The sequence below is a fragment of the Synchiropus splendidus genome, chromosome 14 (genome assembly GCF_027744825.2).
Source record: "Synchiropus splendidus isolate RoL2022-P1 chromosome 14, RoL_Sspl_1.0, whole genome shotgun sequence".
Classification (NCBI taxonomy): Eukaryota; Metazoa; Chordata; class Actinopteri; order Syngnathiformes; family Callionymidae; genus Synchiropus; species Synchiropus splendidus.
Window position 1 is genome coordinate 23,297,910 of NC_071347.1, and position 17,742 is coordinate 23,315,651.

Below are 17,742 nucleotides of genomic sequence, written 5' to 3' on the forward strand. Positions count from 1 at the left end.
TTCCATGATGAACTTTTTACTCAACATTGAAATCCTTTTTCATTTATTTTTAAATGTGTATTTAGTCCTTTCCTAACCCGACGGCTTTTCTTTTCAAACAGCTCCGATGTTTCCAATCTTTCCTTCAGAAAGTCATGTTTACTGTCTCTTCCTTTGAGACACTCAAGTGTGGGCCCTCGTCGGCCTCTTTCTTCTCTGAATGAATCAAGCTCTTGACAGCGAGCGCCTTTCTCCTGTGTCCAGGGGGGAACCTGGAGGGATCCGGCCTCCTGGTCCCGCCCGCCCGCCCGCCTCAGCTCTCCGCTGATCTGCTGCTTCCTGGGCAATATCGAGGGATTTTCTCCAGAAAACCCGCCCGGGCTCCGCGGAGCTGCTGCGCCACTTGTCTCCTAGATATTGAATCATGATTGAAAAACATCCCTGCGCCGCTCCGTTTCCTTTTTATTGCATGTTTACTCGGGCGGCTGCGGACACGTAGTCATTAGACGAAAAAAACAAAACCAGTGATTGAAGTGGAAGAGAAGCGCTGTGACGGACGGCTGCCACCAGGTTGGGCGGTCACGTGACGGAGGAAGAGAGCGGCTCATGTTTTTGGCTTCCCTTCACCTCGTCTGACTGAAGGAGGATGTTCGGCTCGACATGGCTTCTGATGCTCCGAGAACGAGAGAAGCTTTTACATATATATATATATATATATATATATATATATAGAGAGAGAGAGAGAGAGAGGGAGAGAGAGAGAGAGAGACAATAAGTTTTATCATGCATGTCTTTCTAATTTGTTTTAAAATTCCGAGTTACGACACAAGATTGTTGGCCGCTCCCTGCTCTGACTGTTGCTCCATCCCAGATTTGACTGGTTTAGAGGACGAAAACACGTGTTTTTTACAGATTTATTTTTCCATCGGTTCAGTTCAGTCGACGTTTGTGGTTTTCGCTGCATTCTTCATGTTTCCATTTCACTGTCCTTATTTTTCATGACCGAACTCCAAACATTTTATACATTTTATATGCTTTTTTTTTTATTTGTGCCCTTTTCCCTAACACCATTCCGATAAAGGTTATTAATACTATTTTGACTCTGATGGGGTTTTTTTTTCATAAACGAAAGCAGAACCAACTAGATGACACTGAAAGCTGCTAATGTGACGTTCGCTCTCTGACTGTCAGAGCGTGGCGCCGCCGTCAGAATCACAAACCGGACCAGAACTCGCCGCTCGGGCGGACCCGCTCTGATGTGCGTGCGTGTATCAGAAGAGACGCCTCACATGATGCCTGAGACTGAAGAAGAGGGTCCGCTGGTGTCGCGCACGATCCGAGCTCCGGCACCAGGACCGAGCTGCGGGTCCTCCCTCTTTCCCTCTCCCTCCTCCTCTCCCTCTCCCTCCTCTCTCTCTCTCTCTCCAGCCGCTCCAATCACGACGCTCTAATTCCTGCGGCCGTGAAGTTGGAGTGGCTGACGTCAGCTCCCATCCTGCGCTCAGACCTCCCATTGGTGCAGCGCGGCTCTTTAAAGGAGCAGCCGCGCCGCTCCGCAGGCTGCTTCCCCCGCCACTCTCTCCGGACCAGGTGAGAGCGCAGGCCGGTTCCCCCGCCACTCTCTCCGGACCAGGTGAGAGCGCAGGCCGGTTCCCCCGCCACTCTCTCCGGACCAGGTGAGAGCGCATGCGCGCGCCCGCCACTCTCTCCGGACCAGGTGAGAGCGCAGGCCGGTTCCCCCGCCACTCTCTCCGGACCAGGTGAGAGCGCAGGCGCGCGCCCGCCACTCTCTCCGGACCAGGTGAGAGCGCAGGCTGGTTCCCCCGCCACTCTCTGCTGACCAGGTGAGAGCGCAGGCTGGTTCCCCCGCCACTCTCTGCTGACCAGGTGAGAGCGCAGGCGCGCGCCCGCCGGCGCCACCGCTGCGCTGCCGTCAACTCACTTCTGTCTCTCTTTCAGCTCTTCCGCGACCACGCGAGGACGCAGTGACGCGAGGACAAGTGGACTCGAGGACGCCGCGTGCGCGCGGTGAGTGGCGCCTTTCAATCCGAACTCCATCGACCTCTCGCGCCAATTAGCCTTACTGAGCCGGTAATGCGATCGATGCGCGCCCCGCTCTGCTGCCGGGCCCCCTGTTGGTGACCCGCGTCTCACCCGGTTCGGGCCTCTACCCGTCACGTGATGTTGAGCACACTGTTGCTTTTTCTCTTTGTGAACGACTGGTGCTGTGGAGGTTCGTCAACAGAGTCACGTGTTAATGAACCTCCACAGGTGCGAGAGGCCAGGTCAGGTCTGGGGAAGGAAGACTCCAGCACATTTGAGTCCAGTTAACGCGACAGTGGATTCATCTGAGCGAGAGAGCTTGTGCATCTGTGAACTCAGAGCTGAGAGGTCGCGGAGGAGGGCGTGGTGTTGGGCACCTGGTGCTGAGACAGGGAAGTTCATGAAGGAGTTTGACTGTGAGGAACGCTGCGTACGAGCCTGAAGCTCGTCGTCCTGTGTGGGGCCTATCTGACCCCGTCACCCGCGTCCTTTAACATGAGGATGAGATTCAGACCCAGGTGGTGATGTCATCATCTGACAGACGACATGAGCAACCAGTGACTTGCGCTGACTTGCTCGAGTTCCCATGAAACTCCACCGCCTCACCAGGTCTTGAATCCAAGTCGGACGTGAGGCGTTCAGGAAAATTAGAGCAGAGATGGAGAGCAAATTTTCAGCATGAACTTTCAGTTCCAGACCCGAGCAGTCCATCCAAGAGTAAACTGATCTTAGACAGCTTCATTTGACGGCGCTGGTTTCAGCCTGGCGGACAGCAGCCGTGCAGACATGAGCTCAGAACGTCGGTCATTCAAGCGGCCTCACGTCTTCCTCCAGCCATGAGCCGCCAGGAAAAGTCAAATGCTAATGTTAGCGTATGTTTAGTTGGAGGTAAAGCAACATCCGCGCGTTGCGTTCGCTGGAGACTTGAAGACAAAGCATGAGCCGTCAGAGGAGCTGGTGTCAGATGTGCATCTCATCTGGACGCCTCCCCTCCTCCCCCGCCCCCGAAAGATCGTGGCCCGTGCTGGAAATGATTATTTTCCATTCCCTCCTTTTCCTCTAGAAAGCTGTGAAATTACAGCCTTTATGAAAGAGGCGTTCGTGTGCAGCCAGGATGAGAGGAAAGATGAAATTTCAGCACCAGAGAGGAGGACAGCTCCTCGCATCTGTCCAGATGCTGTTTACCGCCGCCCACTGAATCTGAACAAGACTCAGAAGAGAAGCTTCTGTAACGTCCGGCCGCGTCACTTCGGGCTGTTGAACTGTGGCGGGTTAAACGCACAAACAGGCCCCGCGTTATTTAATATTCATCATGTTTGGAGGGCTGTCAGAGCAGGTCTTGGCACCCCCCCCCCCACGTCGCCTCTGGCAATGACAGGCTCAGAAGTGTGAAGGCCGTGATGTATCATGAATATTATTCACCGCGCGTCAAAGACCCAGATCTCTGCGGGTGAGTCGCCTGGGGAAGTGTCGCAGGCGGCGAGTCCTTCTGGCTGGGTGTGAGGTGGGAGCGCCGCCAGGACCCCCCACATACCGCCCAGGCCGCCGCACATTTACATGCAGGCACCCACGCGCACACATGCACCAAATGGTTTGACACGGCACATACAATCTGCAGCCTCCGGAGAGATTCAGCGCTAACAGGTGCCCCGACAGGCCGCCGCCACATTCTTCCAATTATTGCAATTAGATGCTGCCTGGTTACTGCGCCGTGATGTGTGAGTGTGTAGGTGTGTGAGGGGGTGAGGGAGGGAGGTGGGGAGGGAGGGAGTGTGCAGGTGTGTGAGGGGGTGAAGGAGGGAGGTGGGGAGGGAGGGAGGTGGGGGGAAGTGACGGAGTGTGCAGGTGTGTGAGGGAGTGACGGAGGGAGTGAGTATGTGTGTGAGGGAGTGAGGGAGTGAGTGAGGTAGTGAGTGATGGATTGTGCAGGTGTGTGAGGGGATGAGTGAGGGGGGAAGAGAGGTGGGGGGAAGTGAGGGGGGGAGTGAGTGACGGAGTGTGCAGGTGTTTGAGGGAGTGACGGAGTGAGTGAGCGTGTAGGTGTGTGAGGAGGGAAGGAGGGAGTGAGTGTAGGTGTGTGAGGGAGTGAGTGAGTGAGTGAGTGAGTGAGTGAGGGAGTGAGTGAGGGAGTGAGTGAGGGAGTGATTGAGTGAGTGAGGGAGTGAGTGTAGGTGTGTGAGGGAGTGAGTGAGTGAGTGAGGGAGTGAGTGAGCGTGTAGGTGTGTGAGGAGGGAAGGAAGGAGTGAAGGAGTGAGTGTAGGTGTGTGAGGGAGTGAGTGAGGGAGTAAGTGAGGGAGTGAGTGTAGGTGTGTGAGGGAGTGAGTGAGTGAGGGAGTAAGTGTAGGTGAGGGAGTGAGGGAGTGAGTGTAGGTGTGTGAGTGAGGGAGTGAGTGAGTGAGTGAGGGAGTGAGGAAGTGAGGGAGGGAGTGAGGGAGTGAGTGTAGGTGTGTGAGTGAGTGAGGGAGTGAGTGAGTGAGGGAGTGAGTGTAGGTGTGTAAGGGAGTGAGTGAGGGAGTGAGTGAGTGAGGGAGTGAGGGAGGAAGTGAGTATGTAGATGTGTGAGGGAGTGAGTAAGTGAGGGAGTGAGTGTAGGTGTGTGAGTGAGTGAGTGAGTGAGGGGGCTTTTTTATACTGCCTCGTGGGCACCAATTCTTGACAAAACACTGTCCTCGTGGGGACCTTGTGTCTTCATGGGGACCTTTTGCTGGTCCTCACAGGTCCAAACCTCAATTGGAGGATGAAGACTTCAAAATAACTGGGTGATTTTAACCGGGTCCCAGTTTCAGTGCTGCTTCAGGTGAGCTATGTGTTTAGGGGGAGAGGCTGGGGAAAGGTGAGAGACAGACGCCAGTGTGTGTGTGTGTGGACTGAAATAGCGGAGAGGCAGCAGGAAGCAGGGGCGGGGGAAGGCGAGGGGGAGGGGGTGCATTTGTGACGGCTGTGATTGTGGCTCTCAGTGAGGAGAGGGTGAATTATATACTATTGAGTGGACGGATTCATAAATGGCCTCCTCCAGCAGAGTCGGATCTGCTGTGAGCGCCGAGCGTGCCAGAGGACCAGCTGGACCAGCTGGTACCAACAGCACCGGGCACCGGGGACCTGAGGGCTTCGAGTCAGAGTTGAAAGTCCTACGGCGAGAAACTCTCCAGACCACGAGGGTCACGGAGGAGGGTCGGACGAACCCGAGTTCTGTCCCTGATCCTGCCCGAGACGCGCAGCAGATTCATAGCTTGGATTCCTGCTCGCCACTGCAGCGAGCAGTGTCCTGCGCTCTGAGGCGCCGCCTGTCTCAAAGTCCCGCCTCTTCGTCCTCCTCCGCTCCCTCTGCAGAGTGGTGTGTACAGCTGGCGCCGAAGCTACGCTATGAGCTGGCGAGTGGGAGGGGCTTCAAGCAGGGTTTGGTTTGTGAGTGTGTCAGTGTCAGAGCATCACATCCCGGCGGAGACTTCTGTCCGTGCTCCGCCTTCATTTCTTCTGTATTTCATGATTATTCCATGAAGCTTACGGATGTGCAGTACCAGCAGAAACCATGGGGGGCAGTGTTGCTGTTACACAGCTCTAATGAGACAGGAAGAAGACATGACAATGGCGGAAACTCTCCGTCCTCCAGTGGCCATATATCTCACGGACTGCGCCCCCTACAACACTTCTTCCACAGTCGTTGTCACAGTTGGTTTTCCACTTTGTTGTTGTCATAAACGTTTGACTCAGTGCTGCTCCCCCTGGTGGATATATGGGTGAACAGCAACATTAAAATGCATGCGTGACACTGACCTCTGACGGTCTCCATGGCGACAGAGGAGCTGGACTCCTTCTCCGGTTGGTACCGACCCGTTCAGCTCGGTCCAGGCAGCTGCAGACCACTGCTCTCAGAGAGTGATGTCATCAACATGCGACTCCCGAGCTTCATCTTTGCGGGCAGAAATGATGATCGAGATCCTTCATTTGAAGTGAAGCCACGTGGTGATGTCATCAGAAGGCGACAGCCCGGACTCAGGTCATAGACACAAACACGCCCACGCGGAGGTTCCTGAGGTCAAAGGTCATCCGCACGTCTTGTACTTTTGTGTCAGTGCCACGTTGTCCTTCTCCTGCGAGCTACTACTGTAGTGCAGTGTGCTCGAGGGGAGGGGCGGAGGGGGGTGGGGGGTGTTTGGTGGAGAGCTGGCTGACAGACTAATTTGCCCAAAGTGATTTCAGACGACAAAATTATGGCTGAACGGCGACTCCTCAACTCTGATCAAACCTTCCGTCAATCACGGCGCGATTCGACTGAACAGGCGGCGGCGGCCATGACAGGAGAGGGAGAGCAAGCGAGCGAGCGAGCGCGCGCGGCTTGATGTGACGAGTGATTGAGCTGTCAGACCCTCTGCGAGCGGCGGGGCAATCACCGTGTCGGCCGTGTCGCCACGGTGACGCAGGAGAAGATAACAGGGTGCCATAAAGCCGCTCGGCTCCCGCTGAGCCGCGCGCGTCTGTGTGCGCGAGGCCGTGTTTGTGGCAGCTGTCGTCTTGTTTGAACACCAGTCACCGTCAGCCGCCGCTGCAGCCGAGCGTGAGGCGCTGACCTCCTGCCCCTCCTCCCACCTGTGGCTTCCTCCTCGCTACCCTCACCTCTTTCTCCTCTGTGGCTCACCAGCAGTCAGCGCACACACAAACAACATGTCAAGAAAACACATTTCTGTACAGGTAACATCATATAAATGATAAACGTGAAGAGGCTCCTGAGGCGTTAAAACATTTTATATGAACATTACGTTTTTTTGGCTAAAACGCCTAAATAATGTCAAATAGAAATGGGTTAAATGTATTTGTTTTTAAATGAATATAACTTTTATGTTGAAAATATTTTAGATCTCGAGTGTGAAGTGTTGATTCTAATTATTTACATTCAAACGTTTGTCTTAAAAACAATCCATGAACCTCTTTACAAAATGGTGGACAACTGTCATTATTACAGCCTTAGTTTAAAGCCTCCATCTTCAAATTTCAACACATTCAAATGAAGGGAAACATTGATCTTATTGAACCTAAAAAATCCAAATGTTGATCTGTTTCAAATGTTTAAAAACGATAATCGCTCCTGCCTCTACAAAGTCATTTGCTTTCAATTGGAATGTGATTTTTAGTCGTCCGTGAAGATGTGCAGTGGATTTCAGCGGGCGCCTTCATGCTGGCCGTGAGTGAACGGCGAGGACGGCGGGAACTGCAGCTTCCTAAATGTCACGCTGCAGTTCTGTAGCCAAGGTTTTCGGGGCGAATGTCAAAATCTCACATTTCTTCTATCTCACCGCTCCTCCCCCTCCCCTTCTTCGATCCCTCCGTCAATTCTCCGTCCCTCCTCCTCGGCAAAAACAAGTTAAATCCATGTTTGATGTCTGGCCTTTTCTGTCCCTGGAGAGAGGTGAGGGGTGGGGGAGGGGAGTGACCTGAGGATGAGGAAGGAACACGGAGAATCACACAACTTGTCCAGTCCTCACTGAGCTCTGACTCTGAGGGAGTCCCAGCCTCACAGTCAGGTCCACCTGCTGCTGGAGGTGTCAGAGGTGGGGTGGTCACCTGACCAGGCGAGCGTGCGGCAGGGTGGAGACCTCTGTGAGGTCCCTGCCATGACGCTCAGAGACTCAGAGTCAGAGTCAGGAGAGTCAGAGATGAAGATGCTAGTGGGAGGGGAGGAGGTCGGCGATGGGTCTAGTGAGGTTTGGAGACCAAGTTCAGATGGTTTGGACGTGTGGAGAGGAGGAGGCTCTAGTCCAGACTAGGGCACCTTCCAGGTGGCTCTCTGAGGTCGACGGTTCCCTCAGGACCACCCTGTGATTGATCCAGACTGGAGCTGCTCAGAGCAGCTTCGCCGCGACCCTGGCTAGCTGGGACGAGCAGCTGTGTCGCCCGTAGATTCACGTCAGTGAAGACTGGAGCACAGAGAAAAAAGCCACGTCTCGACTTTCACTTCAGTCAGAATAACGTCGGCGTCGCCATGACGACCAGCAGCTCCTCCAAGAGCAGCTGTCCGTCATCCTGCTGCATCGATTCCTTCCAAATGGATCCGAACAAAACGCTGGAAAGTTGTGTCGCGAGCAGTTCAGGGATCAGCTGTCCGCCGTCACGGCCGAACACAGCCGCGGCTCACGCCTCCGTCCAGGCTCCGCCTCCTTCAGATCGGACCCGAGAGGTTCCCGGGCCAGAGTGTCCACACGGCAAAGTGCTGCTCCTGGACAGAGGTCAGGTCAGGACTCCTCCGGCGGGGGGAGGCCCCGGGGCCAGGCCGGGCCTCTTCGCCCCCCGATGACCCAAAAAAAACGACCTGGGTCGACGTGTTTGACGGTCCCGGCCTCACTCACACCTGGAGACAGTTTGTGAGGGGTGGGAGGAAACCGGAGTTGTCCGACGCACCAGTGGGTGTGGACATGCGGTGGCCTGTGCAGCAGGTGGCTGTGCGACAGCTGCAGGAGCGAAGGCTTCGCCGCCGGCGTCCTGGCGACCCAGACGAGGTCGGTGACTCACCGCCGTCGATTGGCCGGCGGTCATTGTTTGGCCGTCTCCGTCGCCGGCGTGCTGAGAAAACTGCGCCCCTGGAAGAGAAGCGCTTTGTGTCCGGCGGGCGTCCGGCTCGCGGGTCAGAACCGGAGAGTTGAGGTCAGACTGTGGAAGAGATGAGCGAGGGCTGTGGAAGGAAGAGGCTGTGAAGTACACTTCCTCACACGCACACACCACCCGACTCCCTCGGTGTTTTAGGCCGCCACTTTTCATTTGATTCTTTTGTTCCTATTTTAATGTCCAGAAAAATAGTGAGGCCAAATCATGGAAAACTTTCAAAAAATCCAAACCCTTTCTTTTCAATAATGGTAACTTTAGAAGAAATGCTTCGTGAATATCATCAGATTTTTCTTTCACTTGACATCGTAAATCAAAGTGCATCAAACCTGCACATCAAATTGCAATTCATAATGAAATCTCAACTACACTATGATTTTCCAGGATAATGCTTTGATTTTTTCATAGTTTCTTCAAGTTAAAATGGGCTTCCTGTGTCATCGTTCAGGAGCCGAAATGACCGAAGTGCCGTGAAGGACGTGAAACTGGACGGTGGATGTGGCGACGCCAAGTGTGGCCTTCACGTGACAGAAGTCACCGCCACTTGCAAAACAAAGCGCTTTATGAAGCAAAACATGACCAGTCTAACTGAGAGCTGAGGGGTGTCTCAGCAGATTTGGGGTGAGATGAAATCAGGGATGAATTGGAACGAGTCCCGGGTGAGTGAGGCGGCAGCGGCAGGTCCTGCAGGTCACTTCCTGTCTGGGCACGCTCGGACCCATCCGCTCCCCGCAGCTTTACGTGTTTCTGCCGCCTGGACTCCACGCCTCCGCAGAAGTGGCGGCTCCTCACACGTCGGCCGACTCGAGCGCGACTCTATTTCTGGCTGCGCCTCGTCTCCTCGCCCTCGCAGGTCTCCTCCTGCTCACCTGAACACGGAGAGTTTCCGCCAGCGTCCAACCATCTGCTCGCTCTCACGCACGACCTTTCCTCACACGTCTTCGGGTGAGACTGTGCTGCGACGGCGGCAGCAGGCGTGAAGACGACGTGATGCCTCGAGACGACTCGGACTCGCTGCTGTGTGATGTAGCTGTCACAGTCTCCTTCATTTTGGTTCGTCGTGAAGCTGACAACTCTCCGCCAGGAAACACAGAGTCCTGCCCCACCTGTGGGTCGCCGCCGCCACGTGCTAACAGCTAGCTATCACGCCGCGCTTCTGTTGTCCTCAGAGCTGGGAAATTACTGGCTCCGCCCCCAAGCTGACGAGTCATCGAGGTCGGAAAATAAGATGGGGCTTCCACGGAAGCAATTCTCATGCGCTGTCGTCCGGATGGCAGACATTTCTTGATAAACAACACGTAAACCTGCTGGACGAAGAAGCAGTACACGTTTGCACAATGTGTTTGCTGCCTATGGAGTGTTTCGACCTTTTCGACCTTCTTTCATCCTGACTGGATTCAGGGACGCCATCTTGGTTTTTGAACTCTGGTTGGTGGGAATTCTCCCTCCAAACTCAAAGTCAGGTGACATCATTGGGTGGTTGGGGCTGGAAATGTCCTCATGACAAGTGGAACACACCAGTCTCACCACCCGGCGTTCATAATCCAAGATGGCTGCTCAGTGTGTCCACAGGGGGAGGAGGGCTCGTCCAATATCGCCGATATTCGCCTTCTATTTATTTCTTCTCTGAATTAGCCGAACACATAGTATTGTTTTATATATGAAGAACAGGAAGTGTCATTTTATATGTTCGTGCCGTATATCCGAACTACAATGCGGACCGTGCTAACAGTGGCTATCGCTAGCCTGGTTGATGTCTGCGACGGCGTGTGTGCAGCGTCGTCCTGGGGTCACTGGAGCGATCTGGCCTGGGCTGTGACGTCATTCCCAGCTGTGCTCCTGACACTGAAGAAGCCACTAACAAAAATGCTAACTAGCATTGCTTAGTACCGTTAAACAACTGCCAGCCTTGGAGCGCCTCTGCTACACAGCTGTCGTGTCTCTCCTCTGGAGACGTCATTCTCTGTGTCTATGTCCTAACTTATTTCCGAACTGATGGTTCGGGTGTTAGCCTCGCTAGGTGCGAAGCCTAAACCTGTTTATGTTTCGCTGTTTCCATGGCAGCGCTGCTAACGCTAGCTCCTCCTGCGTACAGTTGCTGTTCTTCACTTCGAAGGTGACAAAAAAGAAACTACTTTTTTTCATGAAATTTTTGCAGTTGTTTTCACCCAAATGTTGTGTTTGTTGTGTGTGTGTGTGTGTGTGTGTGTGTGTCCTCTCTCCAAGCCTGAGTGAGCTTGTGTGTTGATAATCCAAGGCCAGTCAATAGCGCCGCGTGGATCCATCCCATATAGCGGGTCGCCATGGAAACCGGCCCACTTATCACAGAGGGTCCCGCCAGATCAAACAGGTGTGTGTCTTGACGACGTCGCTGCTCGGCGACGGTTGCTAGGAAGCGTTCTACACAGGTGGAGATCGCCGACGCAGGTGTGTGTGTGTGTGTGTGTCAGGCTCATGCTCGCTGATGACCTTGAACCCGCCTCCCAGGTCAGAGCCCTCGGGCTGTGTTGTAGTCGAGAGCACTGAAGCAACACTTCTGATCCAGCAACCACCAGCTTTACTACTGCACATGCTTCGACTTACACACAAGCAGTCGTGGTACTGTCGGGGCCACTATCGCAGGACTCTGACACCTGTCCTGACTCGTGTGGAGACTGCTGTCTGAGCTCTACCATGGCCACTGGTACTGCGAAGACTCTGTGACAACAAGAGATTGAACGACTACTCCGACTACTGGTCCGGTGAGACTCTCTTCCGTACTGCGAGTCCAGCCAGTGCTTCGACTGTCGCAGCTGTTCGTAACCTTTGCACCCCACTGTGTTCTCAGTGTGAGACGATCTTATCTTACAACTGTAAATGGCTACGACTTCACCTACTATTGTAATTACTCCACAGCACCAGAGACACTGCAACATAGTGATACTTCACTTCCGGATTGATGAAGTTTTTTGATTCTGATACTTCAATTCTGACTTCGACAACCTCAGCTACAACTGTACTACACGTGCCTCTTCAGCTCATACTACTAGTACAAGTCTGTGTTACTGTGAGTCACGTTACTCATACCTAGACCCCCCCCACACACACACACACCTGCGTGAGGACAAACAACAGACCCCCCCTCCCCCTTCGCCCCCCGTCATGTTGAGCAGATGATAAATATTGGCAGCAGCAAGTGTTGTTCAAGTCACGGCCAAATCTTTATTGACAAGTGCAGCCGAGACGCTGTCGGGAATCGAACCACTGCAGGGCCGCCTGTTAAGACGGCGTGAGGCTGCGGACCTGTGCACCGGGAGGCCCTCGGGGTCCAGTTCTCCTTCACACAGTAGCGAGGTCAATGACCAGTTGTTCCTCTGCTGCTCACAGAGCTGCAGACGGTGCAGGTCGAGGTCATGTGACAGGAAGTCCCTGAGATGGCGAGCGGGAGGGCGCTCTGGTGCGAGGTGGAGGTGGCGTCTGCCGCTGGGGGCCGACCCCTCGCCATCGCTCTCCTGACGCTGCGTCCGCCTCTGTCACCCAGACTCAGAGAGAAGAGAGACTCAGTCAGAAGAGAGACTCAGAGAGAAGAGAGACTCAGAGAGAAGAGAGACTCAAGGAGAAGAGAGACTCGGGGAGAAGAGAGTGAAGAGAGACTCAGAGAGAAGAGAGAGGAGAAAGACTCAAGGAGAAGAGAGACTCAGAGAGAAGAGAGACTCAGGGAGAAGAGAGAGAAGAGAGACTCAAGGAGAAGAGAGACTCAGAGAGAAGAGAGACTCAGAGAGAAGAGAGAGGAGAAAGACTCAAGGAGAAGAGAGACTCAGAGAGAAGAGAGACTCAGGGAGAAGAGAGAGAAGAGAGACTCTGGGAGAAGAGAGAGAAGACAGACTCAGAGAGAAGAGAGACTCGGGGAGAAGGGAGACTCAGAGAGAAGAGAGACTCAAGGAGAAGAGAGAGAAGAGAGACTCAGTCAGAAGAGAGACTCAGAGAGAAGAGAGACTCAGTCAGAAGAGAGACTCAGAGAGAAGAGAGACTCAAGGAGAAGAGAGACTCAGAGAGAAGAGAGAGGAGAAAGACTCGTTGTGAAGAGAGAGAAGAGAGACTCAGGGAGAAGAGAGAGGAGAAAGACTCGTTGTGAAGAGAGAGAAGAGAGACTCAGGGAGAAGAGAGACTCAGAGAGAAGTGAGAGAAGAAAGACTCAAGGAGAAGAGAGAGAAGAAAGACTCAGGGAGAAGAGAGAGAGAAGAGAGACTTGGGGAGAAGAGAGAGAAGTGAGACTCGTTGTGAAGAGAGAGAAGAGAGACTCAGAGAGAAGAGAGAGGAGAAAGACTCGTGAAGAGAGAGAAGAGAGACTCGGGGAGAAGAGAGACTCAGAGAGAAGTGAGAGAAGAAAGACTGAAGGAGAAGAGAGAGAAGAAAGACTCGGGGAGAAGAGAGAGAAGAGAGACTTGGGGAGAAGAGAGAGAGAAGAGAGACTTGGGGAGAAGAGAGAGAAGAGAGACTCGTTGTGAAGAGAGAGAAGAGAGACTCGGGGAGAAGAGAGAGAAGAGAGACTCTGGAGTGAGAGTGGGGAGGGCGTGTGGGGGGGGGCCTGCACACCGTGCTGCAGGAGCCGGACTTCCGTCTGGACTCTCTTCCGCTCAGTGAACAAGAGTCGGCTCCACGCTGCGCTTGAGTCGTGGATCAGAATCGATGGTATCAGGGTGTGGGTGGTGTGTGACAGAGAGAGGAGAAGCTGTGAGGACCAGGTCACATGCTTGACCTGCCCATCAAACCCGATCCTCCAGAGGCTGTAGAAGTACCAGAATACATGGCAGTGAAGGCACTGACTTAGACGTTTGTGTAGTAGCTCGTCCAGCTAGTACTGGTTGCAGTAGTTTGCAGTACACTAGCCAGTAATCGTACCATCCATGGCAGAAGTTGAAGTACTGATGAAGTTCTACTACAATGATCAGTAGTATCGTGGTGTGTGGTTACCAACTGATCTTGATCTTTCCCTTCACAGTGAGGTGAGACGCTGCAGATGAAGAGTTCCTCCTCTTCACCTCCAGGTCGAGACGTCCCAGTCATGACGCCCCCCTGGTTTGTCAGGTCAAGCTTTCCTCTCTGATCTGTGAAGCTTTGGTCTCACTTACCATGGAGAATGTGGAACTCCAGCATGAGTCTGTCTCTGGACCACCTAGGTCCAGATCAGAGCCAGCTGCCTGGTGGAGACCTCACCTGTGACTGGTCCACACCTGTGACTGGTCCTCCCTGTGACTGGTCCTCGCCTGTGACTGGTCCACACCTGTGACTGGTCCTCGCCTGTGACTGGTCCACACCTGTGACTGGTCCTCACCTGTGACTGGTCCTCCCTGTGACTGGTCCTCCCTGTGACTGGTCCTCGCCTGTGACTGGTCCACACCTGTGACTGGTCCTCCCTGTGACTGGTCCTCGCCTGTGACTGGTCCACACCTGTGACTGGTCCTCACCTGTGACTGGTCCTCCCTGTGACTGGTCCTCCCTGTGACTGGTCCTCGCCTGTGACTGGTCCACACCTGTGACTGGTCCTCGCCTGTGACTGGTCCTCGCCTGTGACTGGTCCTCCCTGTGACTGGTCCTCGCCTGTGACTGGTCCACACCTGTGACTGGTCCTCCCTGTGACTGGTCCTCCCTGTGACTGGTCCTCACCCGTGACTGGTTCTCCCTGTGACTGGTCCTCGCCTGTGACTGGTCCACACCTGTGACTGGTCCTCCCTGTGACTGGTCCTCCCTGTGACTGGTCCTCCCTGTGACTGGTCCTCACCCGTGACTGGTTCTCCCTGTGACTGGTCCTCACCCGTGACTGGTTCTCCCTGTGACTGGTCCACACCTGTGACTGGTTCTCCCTGTGACTGGTCCTCCCTGTGACTGGTCCTCACCTGTGACTGGTCCTCCCTGTGACTGGTCCACACCTGTGACTGGTCCTCCCTGTGACTGGTCCTCCCTGTGACTGGTCCACACCTGTGACTGGTCCTCCCTGTGACTGGTCCTCGCCTGTGACTGGTCCTCACCTGCGCCTACAGCTGGACAGATGCAGCAGCTCATCTTAGAACGGGAGCTGTGGCTCACCTGGAGAGCAAGGTGCTGGTGATGGATGGGTACAGTGATGCAGCTCTGTGTGACCCATAGACGTTTCATCCCGCCACAAATGTCAGCGTGACCACTGTGTGTGTGTGTGTGTGTGTGTGTGTGTGTGTGTGTGTGTTGACATGATGAAGCCGGCTGATAAGGTCAGAGGAGATTTAGTGGAGGCAACATCAGTTCATTGTCTCTGTGTGGGGCTCGGCCCAGCGCTCGGTGAAGTGCCGGGGAGCGAGTTGGTCCATGGTGACGGTGACTGACGTCAGCGAAGGGCAGCAGCCTGGTTCTACAGCTCCTCCACTTGACAGAGCCTCCTAACCAGGTTGGAGATGAGATCTTCTCCAGGAGGAGGAGCTGGAGTATCAGGAGTGAGGGGAGGGTGGAGCAGAAAGAGCTGTGCCAGAAGACAAAGCTCTCACCAGAGGTCCCCAGCCCAAGAGCTCCTCTGTCTGGACCCTCTGAGAGAGAGAGAAGCTCAGTTGTCCAGGGGTGACTTGGACATGTCCAGCTGGGAGGAGGCCCCAGGGCACAAGGCGTTTCTCTGTTGAACACCTGAAGAAGAGCAACTCTAACCTCAGCTTCCTCTGTCTCCTGTCTTCCAGGCGTGGGAGGTTCTCCAGAAGAGACCCGCCAGAGTCCACTCCTCTGGTTCTTGTTGTCCAGCTCACCAGTGGAGGAGGTGGGGCGTGGCCTTTGACCTCTGGGCGGCAGTGGAGCCAAGCGTCACGTCACTCGGTGGTAGAAGTTCCAGCAGTTGAGCGACAGTTTTGAAGGGTGGACGAGTCCGTCATCTTCAACACCTTCTGTGACTCCCCTCTTCCCCTTTTTCTCCCCTTCTCTCTTTCTTCTCCCTCCCTCTCTCCCCCTCTACCTCCCCCACCTCTCTCCCTTCTCCCTTCTCCCGCGTCCCACACTGGAACCGTCTCAGAACAGTCGAACTCGTGTGAGCAGATTCGGCGGCAGCTGTGCGGCGCAGGTCACATGTTTGTGCGTCCGTGGAGCCGATTGTTGTTGCCGTTTCCTGGGAAACGGTAATGAAGCGCTGCGGCGCGGCGTGTGGCGCACGGACGCTCTCCGCCATTAGAGATTAATGGCAATAGAAGAAGAGGTCGGCGCGGCGCGGCGGCGATATTAACAGGAAGCAGGCCGGCGACGCCTCTAACCCACAATATCGTTCACTGACAGGATGTTTGTCATTCAGCGCACAAGCGCCAACATCATGATCCGTCAGGCTCCTCCTCCTCCCGCTGCTGTTTGTGTGTCCTCCTCTAATAGTCCCATCATCCTCCATTCTCTCCTCTCTTCGCGCCTTAATTTGCCGCCGTTTATCCTCCGTTTACTCTTCTCTTTTCCGTCCGTCGCTCTGTCGACGGAGACACAGGTGCTGGAGTCGCACAAGTACTGGAGTGGAGCAGGAAGTAGGAGGTGTAGTTGTGACCACGCCAGCAGGATGGTCCTCTTGTATCACTGTTGACCTTTGACCTTTGCTCCGCTGCCCTTTCTTCAGCTCCTCCTCTCCTCCTCCTCCTGCTTGGCATTTCCTCCCTCCTCCACCTTCTCCTCCCTTCATCCCACGAGGATCCAACTTTATTGCTGCAGCTTTACAGAACCAACAGCAGCAAATTAAACCGTGTGTGTGTGTGTGTGTGTGTGTGTGTGGATGCTCTGTAGCTCCATCATCCAGCAACGGCACTGTCACATGACTATGTCAGTTACATGAGGGAGCTGGTTCAGACTCGAGTCCGGTCCAGTCCGTGTGTCTGGCGTCGGCGGTCCGGTCCAGTCCGGTCCAGTCTGTGTGTCCGGCGTCGTCGGTCCGGTCCAGTCTGTGTGTCCGGCGTCGGCGGTCCGGTCCAGTCCGTGTGTCTGGTGTCGGTGGTCCGGTCCAGTCCGGTCCAGTCTGTGTGTCCGGCGTCGTCGGTCCGGTCCAGTCCGGTGTCGGCGGTCCGGTCCAGTCCGTGTGTCTGGTGTCGGCGGTCCGGCCCAGTCCGGTCCAGTCCGGTCCAGTCTGTGTGTCCGGCGTCGTCGGTCCGGTCCAGTCCAGTCCAGTCCGTGTGTCCGGCGTTGGCGTTCTGGTCCAGTCCGGTCCAGTCCGTGTGTCCGGCGTTGGCGTTCCGGTCCCGACTCCTTCTGCTGTGTGTCGGTGTGGAAGACTAGTGATTTTGTTGTTGTTGTTGTCGTTGACAACAAGTCACAGTCTCCCTCACCGAGTCACATCGTGTCACTTCCTGGCTGTTGATTTGAACTTCCTGTCACATGACCCTCAAACATCATTCATGTGTTGGTGTTTTCCTTCCACTGACTGTAGTAATAGTGGAATATAAGAGCAGGCCAGCCGTAACAGTAGTAGAAGTGTTTTTAGTGAGCTTAGACGTAGCATTTGTGCTCCTCCTCGTCCTTGCGGTAATCAGTACTTTTAGCTCTTTGATGATTATTAGTAATACTTCTGTGTCGTAGTAGATCTGTTGGTATTTGATATATTTGTTACAGTTATAAATAAACACAACAGAGTTGGTGCTGGCGTCAGCTGAAGCAGAAGGAGTCATAGCCGTACGAAGGACTGTTGCAGGGTCAGCAGCAGCAGGAGGAGGAGGAGGAGGAGGAGTTCCTGTCAGTGTTGTCGCCAGGACACACATGCAGGATCAGTGACGGCAGTAACACAACTCCTCTGCGGTGTCAGTCCAGGGGACCAATTCCTGACAAAACACTCACTGTGTGTGTGTCCAGTGAGGAGGACCAGGAGTGGACCGATGGGAGGACGGCAAACTCAAGCGACTGCGTGGGGCTTCACACCAGGGTAGTAGCAAACGTTGATGAGGGTCAGAGGTCACACGGACCTGAGGTCAGGTTTTCTGATGTGGAAGAACTTGCCATTCAGCCAGTTTGGACGATGAATCCAGACGGTGCCTCCTTCACCTCAACAGGACTTTGCTGCAGGAATAAAGGTGGAAATAAACAAAACAATCTGATCCTCAGAGCCGCTTTTCTCGGAGGCGGACGCTGGGACGTCTCATGCCGTTTGCCTGGAGGTGGACACCAGTCTGGTGA

General features: G+C 54.5%; 1 long non-coding RNA gene across 1 annotated transcript; it reads left to right on the forward strand.

The window, feature by feature from the left end:
- The first annotated feature begins 1,812 nt into the window (after nt 1-1,812).
- LOC128771101 (uncharacterized) lies at nt 1,813-16,404 on the forward strand. The gene is made up of 3 exons (XR_008416584.1): nt 1,813-1,866; nt 1,939-2,007; nt 15,297-16,404. It is a non-coding gene; the product is annotated as an uncharacterized LOC128771101 (long non-coding RNA).
- Nucleotides 16,405-17,742: the final 1,338 nt, after the last annotated feature.